Raw genomic sequence first — 11,068 nt, forward strand, 5'->3', positions numbered from 1 at the left:
CCCTCCTGTTTCCAGTCCAAAAAAAAAAAAAATTACTTAAGCGGAAAAAGGCGTAAGCACATTGTGGCAGGCCGAGATTACTCTAGTGGGGGTGCATCACAGTATGACTAATGAGTTAGAAACTGGTAGAATAACGTTTGCATGAACTATCTATTCAGTTAATCAGTTGTGCAGCTGGTGTTGTGCTTATCAATATCACAACAATGTACACAAGTATACAACATGATGAGGATGGTTTATGGTAAAAATTTTTAGGGTTTAACATATATGAAACACATATAATAAAAATACGCTCAGCCTGCACTGTATAGCACATTTCTTTTTACTCTTATTATTATTCTCGCATATTGTTTAAAGTGGTCAGCACGAAGGTGCTATATATGAATTATTTGGGTTTGTATATGCTCTCCCTACCCTTGCTTTGTCACTTCTGCAAGGTGTCTAGATACCTGTTCTCTTGCTTAGGCTTAAATAAAATTTTAATTCACTTTAAAGTGGTCGCCTGAATTGCTAGCCATAAGGACTCACAAGATTAAAAATATCGTCCGATCCTCCAACTCCAACCCATAAGGACGATAATCTCCATGGGAAAAGGTTTGGCCGGCAGCCGGCTGGAAGCTGAAGGATTCCAGGATCTAGTAGTAGCACTGTGCTGACTGATGAACAACCTATCAAAGCGAAGTATATACGACTGTCATCTTCCAACCAGCTGCCATTTGGAGGAGAGTGACGCTAATGTGCCAACTCTGTGTACTTACATCACATTTGACAAGTCTGATTTGTGTTGCTCTTGCTCTAGTCTTCGTCTCGATCTGGTCAGTGAAATTTGACTGCTGGTTATTAATTCAAGCTAGATCCAGTGGCAAGTGCTACCTCTTCGAGTATAAATCAGGAGCACCACGAGTTGCCTTACCCTAAAACAAACACAGCCATCCCAGCAACAAATTCCAAAGCTCCCCCGACAGCAATGGCGCTACTCCGGGAGTTGCTCTTGCTCACCTTCGTCTTGCTTGCATGTTCTCCTTGCTATGTCTCCACAAGCAACACCAACGACCATGGCGCGCTCATGTCGTTCAAGTCACACGTGAGCATGGACCCGTCGGGAGCCCTGGTGCAATGGGGCAACCTGTCTGTTCCCATGTGCCAGTGGCCCGATGTGGCATGCGGCTTGAAAGGAAGACTTGGCCGTGTGGTGGCGTTGAACCTCACCAGTCTCAACCTTGTTGGCACCATCACCACTGCGCTGGGCAACCTAACCTACTTGAGGCTGCTCGATCTTTGATTGAACCACTTCCATGGCATCATGCAACCAGAGCTTGGTAATCTTCGTGACCTTGAGACTCTTGTACTTGGACACAACTCCATCCAAAGATACATTCAACCATCACTCATGAATTGCAGTCACCTTGTCGTCATCTCTCTTTATGGTAATATGTATGATACAGGGTGAAATACCAAGTGAGGTCAGCTCATTGCACAACCTTGCCTACCTCTACCTCGACGAAAATAGACTTACAGGAAAAATCCCTTCTAGCATTGGAAGCCTTGTGAGTCTAAAAGTGCTCGTCCTACAATTTAACAACTTAACAAGAGAAATCCCAACAGAGATAGGCAGCATTGTCAATCTCACCCGTTTATCTCTAGGTTTCAATCAGTTAACTGGAACGATACCTGCTTCACTCGGAAACCTCTCAGCATTGACCCTTCTCAGTCTTCCAAGGAATGAACTGAAAGGAAGCATCCCACCACTGCAAGGCCTCTCTTCTCTCGGTGTACTAGAGTTGGGGGGAAACATGCTAGAAGGAACCATCCCTCCTTGGTTAGGAAACCTCTCTTCTCTAGTATCCATAGATCTCCAGAAAAACGGTCTAGTGGGTCAAATCCCAGAATCGTTAGGATATCTTGAGCTTCTTAGAGAACTCTCTCATGGACAACAAACTTTCAGGCTTGATACCCCATTCCATCGGAAACCTCCATGCCCTCAACAGACTCTATCTATATGGGAATAACCTAGAAGGATCTTTGCCTTATTCGATGTTCAACCCTTCTTCTCTCGAAATTTTGGAAATAGCTCTCAACAACTTGACTGGGATTTTCCCACCTGATACGGGCAGCAAGCTATTTAAAGTAAAATTGTTCTCCATATCATACAATCAATTTCATGGCGTGCTCCCAGTCCCATCATCCATATGCAATGCATCCATGCTTCAATATATTGCAATAAGAAGCACCTTCCTATCGGGAACAATTCCAGAGTGCTTAGCTCACCAAATGAACCTGTCTGCAGTGTTGCTTGTAGAAAATGAGTTTGAAGCAACAAATGATGCCGATTGGAGCTTCATGTCTAGTCTAACCAATTGTAGCAATATGAGGAAACTAGCTTTGAACTTCAACAAACTTAAAGGCGTGCTACCCAATTCAATTGCTAATTTTTCAATAGGAATGGAGTTTCTTAGCATAGAAGACAACAAGATAACTGGAACAATACCGGAAGGAATAGGGAACCTCATCAACCTGGAGACACTTGGTATGGGTGAAAATATTCTTTTAGGCACAATTCCATCACCTCTCGGCATCCTCAAGAAGGTGAATATATTATATTTATTAAATAACGCTTTCTCAGGACCCATCCCTGTAGCTCTAGGAAATCTGACAAAACTTACTAAGCCTTTTCTTAGTGGTAATCACACCAGTGGACCAATAACTTCAAGTCTCAAAAACTGTCCATTACAACTTTTGGATCTGTCTCACAATAATCTTTTTGGTTCAATACCTAAAGAACTTTTTTTCATATCAACATTGTCGATTTACATGAACCTTTCAGATAATTCCTTGTCAGGGACTTTCCCATCAGAACTGGGCAATCTAAAAAATCTCAATGAAATTGATTTTTTCTAATAATAGGATTTCTAGTGAGATCCCAAACTCTGTCAGCGAGTGTCAAAGCCTGGTATATCTTAGTTTATCTAAAAACATCATTCAAGGGACAATTCCAGTATCACTAGGAACTCTAAGGGGCCTCTTAAAGCTTGATCTTTCCTGCAACAATTTAGCTGGGACCATAGCTGAGACCCTTGCTAGATTATCAGGTATTTCTTCATTGGATCTCTCGTTCAACAAACTCCAAGGTAGAGTTCCGATCGATGGGGTATTTCAGAATGCAATTGGAGTCTTAATCACTGGGAATGATGGTCTGTGTGGTGGTATCCCAGAACTGCTCGAACCACACCACCAAGAAGTCAGATCATAAAGTTGCCATAATAGTTTCCATATGCAGTGGATGTGTTTTTGTCACACTTGTATTTGCACTATCCATACTCCACCAAAAGAACCACAAGACAAAAGCAATAAACCTACAAAGGTCAATCTTGAGTGAGCAGTATGTGGGGATTTCCCTCGCTGAATTGGTCAATGCAACAAATGGTTTCGCATCTGAAAACCTCATCGGAGTAGGGAGCTTTGGATCTGTGTACAAAGGAAAAATGACAGTAAATGGTCAGGATGCAATTGTCGCTGTTAAGGTTCTCAACCTCATGCAACGTGGCGCATCTCAAAGCTTTGTTGCAGAATGCAACACTTTAAGATGTGCTGGACATTGAAATATTGTAAAGATATTAACCGTCTGCTCAAGTATTGATTTTCAAGGACGTGACTTCATGGCCCTTGTCTATGAGTTTTTACCAAATGGAAATTTGGACCAATGGCTACACCAACATACTATGGAAGAAGATGGTGAACAGAAGTCACTAGAATTGATTGCAAGGCTACACATACAGCCTCGCTTGATTATCTACACCAACATAAGCCAACGCCAATTGTTCACTGTGATCTTAAGCCAAGCAATGTTCTCCTGGACTGTGACATGGTTGCTCACGTTAGTGATTTTGGGCTAGCGTGGTTCTTGCATCAAGAGAAAGATGAATCAAGTGGCTGGGCATCAATGAGAGGATCAATTGGTTATGTAGCTCCAGGTATACTTCTATTTTATCTCTTCTAATTAATCCACAACGTAGGCTATAGCTGAAATTAAGACTTTATGGGTGTTTTATTTACTTAAATATCTAAACATAGCTAAACAATAGCTAAAATTTGAAGAATATGGAAGAGTTGAAATCTCTGAAATTTATAGGTAGACACTAAAATAAATAGGTAAACTTAGTGGTTTGGAAATGAACTTTCTACTAACATTACTGTATGAACATATATCAAAATTCTCCTTAAACAACTTTATTGAGAAGGTTTCCATATTGTTGGTTTCAGAGTATGGGCTTGGCAATGAAGTCTCCACCCATGGTGATGTATACAACTTCGGCATACTGTTCCTGGAAATGTTTACTGGAAAAAGACCAATGGCCAATGAATTTGATGAAGCCATTGGGCTTAGAAACTATGTTCAAATGGGAGTGCCGGACAGAGTGAGCATTATTGTGGATCAACCGTTACTAACAGAGACAGATGAACGAAGCACCTCAAACTCCAGCAGTATTAGAGGCATGACAATTGCCTGCGTCGCTTCAATTCTGCAGGTTGGGATTTGCTGCTCAGATGAGACACCAACAGATCGCCCATCAATTGGAGATGCTCTAAAAGAGTTGCAAGCAATTAGGAAAGTTTCAGAAGCACCTCCGCCGTGAAGGGGGGCGTCATCAGTTAGCTGAAGTGTGAATTATTTCCCTAAGGATGGTAACTTGTTTCTACATGTGTTTGGTTTGTAAACCAGCTACATGAATAGTTGAATGTTTCTCAGGCATCAAAGACAGTAGTAGCCCATCGTGGCTGGTTGAGATTATTGAGCTAGTGGTGTGTCATATATTTTTTTTTGAACATTTTGGTGTTTGTGTAAACATTGCACAAAAGCATGAAACATGGTGAGGATGAGTGTCACACCCCAAAATTTTCAATTTTGGGTTGTGAATAGAAAACACCAAACAAAATGAATAGTTTTAATATTTGGATAAAATTAACCAAGTTTAGTTTGAGCTAGCGTAAATTTAGTTATAGAGAAAATGTGAATTTTCAAGCTTTTCTGAATTAAATTGATGGGCTTTTGCTTGATGTGATGTTTGCTTGCTTCTTGATTATGTGTTGTGAGTGTGTAAAGTTTTCAAAACATGCTTACAAGGCTATCTTCTTTCAGCGGCTTGTCTCCATCATTTTTAGAATGAAATCTGTAAAATCTCAAAAAAAAAAGTAAAATCCTAAATAAATAAATATATAAATACTAACAAGCGAGTAGGCAGCCTCATGCTTGTATCACTAGTACGTGAGCGGCTGGATATTTCCACCAGATAGGAATGAATGGAAATAAGAAAAATAGAGGTGAAGAGATAAACTCCAACTGATATTTCTACTAGATAGACGGATAGGAACGCACGGTAAGGATTAACTCTGAGCTGATTTTTCGGTCGGTCTGATCTTTTGACCATTTGCTGCGGGCGTCGTGCACTTCGACGCTAGTATAAAACGCCCTGCCCCCTATCCCTCCAGACCGATTTTTTTTTTAATTTTAACATTTTTTTAAATATAATTTTAAATCTAACACTGTTGGATTTTTTTTAAAATTAACACTTTTGGCCGCGCCTATTGCCCTGGCGCGGCCAAATGTCTGTGCCGCGCCATACATGGTGGCGCGGCAGAGGGCTGACGTGTCGTGGGCCGGCCTGGGGGACCGATGACGTGGCAAGTCCTGTCGCGCCACCGACCTTGGCGCGGCTGGACCAGATATATACCGCGTGCGAGCCCGCCCGCCCGCCCGCACCCCTGCCCTGCCCGCCCGCCCGAACGCCGCCGCCGCCAGCCACACGCGCCCCGCCGCCAGCGCCCTGCCTGCGGCTGCACGCGCCCGCCCGGCCTCGCCTCGCCCCGCCCGCGCCCGCACGGCCCGGCCTCGGCCGCTCGCCCACGCCGCGCCCGACCACTCCCGCCGCGCAGCGCCCTAGCCGGCCGCGCCACGAACGCCGACGCGTCAAGACCGCCCGCTCCTAAGGTACCTCCCTCTTGATTATATATTTTATTATTATTATCTAGTATAGTTAGTATTTTTTATATCCCTACGGTACCCTCACGTGCCCTCGCAATCCTCGAGCGGCCGGCGCAGAAGCAAAAGAGTTGATGATGGTCTGCTAGTGCTAGCATTTCTAGGAGTATGTAGGGGCATCGAGGCTATTTTCATTGAGTATTAGTGTCTTTGCGATATCTTATAACGACTATTGTTATGTGACGGATGAAGTACCCCTTCCATCCTAAATAAATGCACATCTCGCTTCCTGAAGTTAAATTTTTTAAAAAATTTGACCAAATTTATATAATAGCGTACTAATATTTATGATACATAATAGGTACTATTACATTAAGCATGGAGTATACTTTCGTAATAAACTTATTAGGAGATACAAATATTGATACCATGTTTTTAGTTTTGATCAAACTTAAACATATTTGATTACTCGAGAAGCAAGATGTGTATTTATTTTGAGACGGAGGGATTACTTGTAATTTTGGAACCAAAGTTTTATATGGATTGATTATGTATTTATTATCTAGTATAGTTAGGATTTTGGGTTTAGGGATTTAGGCTAGTTAGGTTAGTAAATTTGTTTGTGATATGTTTGTGAACTTACTAATGTTAACTTGAATTTTGTTAATTTGAATACTCTAACGCTTTGTTTATCCATTTGTAACAGGATGGCCCCTCCCACGCAGCACCCGTTGTACCCTATTCTTGAGGTGGAGTACGACGACTAGCACCGAGCACACATCTTGAGTGACAATTGAAAGCATCTAGGCCCCTAGTTGGGTTTCGGTGATTAATGACAATACATGATTACCGTGACTAACGTGTATTTTGCAGAAACAATTGAGTTAGGTCACGGTAATGGAGATTGATTGGGCAATCATGGTTCTCATGCCCCTACGATGGAAATCGTTTTGATTTTCAAAGGATGGACGACAAGGTTAAGGATGGACTAGTTCTAAGTGTCGATTGGAGTTGGAGAGACACTTAGAGTAGTTTAGGACTTTGTTTTTTCCTTTGACCGTACTATTAAGGGGGGTATGAACGGGTAGCTTGACCTAGGTGAGTCTAGTGAGTTAGGTGTGGTAGACACTTATTAAAACTAGCACTAGGTAGCTCCACAACAGCCCTTTGATCCTATGGAGCAAACTTCATTCACATAAGGTCGAGAGTTGGAAGTGAATGGAGGGTCAAATACTGACCGGACGCTGGCTTCGGTGTGATCGGACGCTGGCTCAGAGTCCGGTCAGTTCATTTGACCAAGGTGAAATCGTCTGGAAATGACCGGACGCTACGAGGTCATGGTACTGGACGCTGAGGGCCAGCGTCCGGTTAACTCCAGTAAGGTCCCAAAGAGGGAGAATCTTGATCGGACGTGTCCGGTCAATGCTGACCGAACGCTGATCAGGTTTCGGTTACTGACCGGACGCTGCTCAGCAAGTGACCGGACTCTAGAGGTCCAGCGTTCGGTTGACATTAGTAAGGTTCCAGTGAAGGGAAAACGTGACCGGACGCGTCCGGTCAACTCATAACCACTGGAGCTCAGGGTATACTGACCGGTGCGTCCGGTCAACATGACCGGAGCGTCCGGTCACCCCGTAGAGGCACATAACGGTTTGTTTTTCAGCCGGTGTTATAAATACAACCTCCGCTCGTGTGTGGGGGTACTTTTGCTCATTTCAACAGTTGAGAAACACCATAGAGAGTGCCAAGAAGAGCAAGGTCCTAGTGAGGTGATTGAGATTTGAGAATCCCAAAGAGAGCCCTCATTAGTGAAGATCAAGAGTAGCAAAGTGTGCATCCACCTTCTCATTAGGCTTGTCGTGGTCAAGTGAGAGTTCGTGCTTGTTACTCTTGGTGATCGTCATCACCTAGACGGTTTGGTGGTGATTGGGAGTTTGGTGATCATCCGGAGAGCTTGTGGATGACCCAACTCAAGTTGTGAGCGGTTGTGGGTGATTCACCGCGACGGAGTGTCAAAGAATCAACCCGTAGAGAGCACTTGATCCTTGCACGGATCAAGGGGGAGATACACCCTTACGCGGGTGCTCCAACGAGGACTAGTGGGGAGTGGCGACTCTCCGATGACTCGGCAAAACATCGCCGCGTTTCCTCTCCTCTCTTTACTTTGTGTATTTACTTTGAGCTAATGAAGAATGTGCTAATGAAATATATTCACGTTTGAATGTTCTTGTAGAGGAAGTCAATGGGCTTGGACTCACTCAAATGCAACCATCCGATGTTGTAAGAAAGATCTTGAGTGTCCTCCCCATTGACAAATATGGGCATATTATGACCGTGCTACATCAAGGTGATCTTTCCACCGCTACACCGACACAAATCTTGGGAAAGATCAATGCTCATGAGATGTACATGCACATCACTCCACAAGATGGCTCATCCTCTACCAAGAAGAAAGATAAGGACTTAGCATTCAAAGCTAGCCAAGAGAAGGGCAAGGCAAGATTTGAGTATGAGAGCTCAAGTGATGATGAAGTTGATGATGAAAGTCTTGCTCTCATGGTGAAGAAGACCGTCAAGATGCTAAAGAAGCTCAACAAGAGTGGCATCAAGTTTGATGGCAAGAAGAAGTTCTTCACAAGCTCTAAAAGGAAGCCAATCTCCGAGATGGATTGCTACAATTGTGGAGAACTTGGTCATCTAGCTCACCAATGCACAAAGCCTAAGAAAGACAAGTTCAAGAACAAGAACAAGGGCAAGAAAGATGACTCAAGCAATAAAGATGAAGATGAGAAGAAAAAGAACAAGTCATACAAGAAGAGAGATGGCAAGAAGAAGAATTTCCACAAGAAGAAGAGTGGAAATGCTTACATCATCGGTGATTGGCTCATGTACATTGATTCATCTAGTGAATCATCCGATGATGAAAGTGACAACGAGAAGGTGGCCGCCATTGCTATTGACTCATCATCTTTACCGCCACCACCGCCATCATCCTCTACACACCTATGCCTTATGGCCAAGGGTGAACGCAAGGTATCACATGATGATGATAGTAGTGGTGATGATCATGCTCATAATGATGATAGTGATAGTGATAGCGATGATGAATATGAGTCACCTACTTATGATGATCTTGCTAAATTACTAAAGAAATACACTAAGATCATTATAAAGACTAGAGCTAAAAATGAAAAGCTTGAGATTAAGAATGATTCTCTTTTAGCTAAATGTGAGATAGCCGAAAAGGCTAGTGTTGAGCTTAGAGAAGCAAATGATGCTATGTCATCCAAACTCAAGGAGCTCAAATCTTATAAGAAAGAGCTTAAAGATAAACATGATAAACTTGAGTGGGTGCACAAAGAGCTCATCACTAGCCATAACAAGCTAAAAGATGAATATACTACTCTCAAGATTAATCATGACAATCTTATTATTGTTCAAGAGTTTTTACCTAATGAGCCACATGATGCTACTAACGATGTTGTTAAGATTGATATAGCTACATCATGTGATGATTTAATTGATGAGAGCATTGAGCAAGGATCTAGTGGCAAAGGCAAGCAAGTGGTTGAGTGCAATGACTATGATGAGTATGTCAAGCTCAAGCATGACAATGAAAAGCTAAAGAAAGAGTTTGAAGAGTTCAAAACCCACAACACCATTGTGCTAGAAACTCTTGATCATGATGGAAACTTGATTCTTGAGAATGAGAAGCTAAAAGAAGAAAACAAGAAACTCAAGGAAGAAAGAAACAAGGTTGCACTCAAGGAAGATAAAAGTAGTGATGCACTCAAGGAAGAGAACAAGAAGCTCAAGTTGGAAAAAGAGAATCTCAAGATTGGATTGAGCAAGTTCACTAGAGGCAAATATCTTCAAAGTGAGCTCCTAATGAACACTGTCGTGAAGATAGATAGAAGTGGCATTGGGTACATGGCAAACAAAGAGAAGAAGGCTCAAGCTCAACAACAATAATCAAAGCCAAAGCCAAAGCCAAAGAGATGCTTTGAGTGTGGACAAGAAGGCCACTTTGCTCATGAGTGTCAAACTCCACCACCACAACCCTTGCCCAAGCATGCTAGACCCTTTGCCATCAATGCTCACTACATGCTTAGAAAGGATTCTAGTGAAAAGATGAAAGTGATGTTCTTAGGACCTCCAAATAAGAATAGGCCTAAGAAAATTTGGGTTGCAAAGTCACTTGTTGAGAAGGTGAAGGACCCTCAACAAGTTTGGGTTCTTAAAGCTTGATCTCTTGTGTGTAGGTGAACTACAAGACTGGTGGAAGTCATTGGGTTATTGATAGTGGTTGCACACAACATATGACCGGTGATCCTCGTATGTTCACCTCACTAGATGAAGAAGTAGATGGACAAGAAAGAATCACATTTGGAGATAACTCAAAGGGCAAGGTCAAAGGATTGAGCAAAGTGGCAATATCAAATGATCATTCCATCTCCAATGTGCTATATGTTGCTTCATTGAGTTTCAACTTGCTATCCGTTGGACAATTGTGTGATCTTGGCTTCCAATGCTTGTTTACTGAGAAGGAGGTTGTTGTATCCAAGAAGGATGATGATCATGTGATATTCAAAGGATTTAGATACAACAACCTATATCTAGTGGACTTCACCTCCGAAGATGCAAACTTAAAGACATGCCTATTCACCAAAACAACACTTGGGTGGCTATGGCATAGAAGACTTGCTCATGTTGGGATGAGCTCACTCAAGAAGCTTATGAAGAATGATTTGGTGAGAGGGTTGAAGGATGTGAAGTTTGAGAAGGATAAGCTTTGTAGTGCATGTCAAGCCGGCAAGCAAGTTGTAAATACCCATCCAACAAAAGCTTTCATGTCAACCGCAAGAGTGCTAGAACTCCTTCACATAGATTTATTTGGACCAACAACATACAAGAGTTTGGGAGGAAATCTTTATTGTCTTATGATTGTTGATGATTATTCAAGGTATACATGGGTATTCTTCCTTCATGACAAATCCGAAGTTGCATCTTGCTTCAAGAAATTTGCTAAGAGAGCATAAAATGAATTTGAAGTGAAGCTCAAGAAGATAAGAAGTGACAATGGGAAAGAAT

General features: G+C 42.4%; 1 pseudogene; it reads left to right on the plus strand.

The window, feature by feature from the left end:
- The first annotated feature begins 967 nt into the window (after positions 1-967).
- Positions 968-4,634, plus strand: LOC136524452 (receptor kinase-like protein Xa21; annotated as a pseudogene).
- Positions 4,635-11,068: the final 6,434 nt, after the last annotated feature.

This window comes from Miscanthus floridulus, chromosome 18, assembly GCF_019320115.1.
Source record: "Miscanthus floridulus cultivar M001 chromosome 18, ASM1932011v1, whole genome shotgun sequence".
Lineage (NCBI taxonomy): Eukaryota > Viridiplantae > Streptophyta > Magnoliopsida > Poales > Poaceae > Miscanthus > Miscanthus floridulus.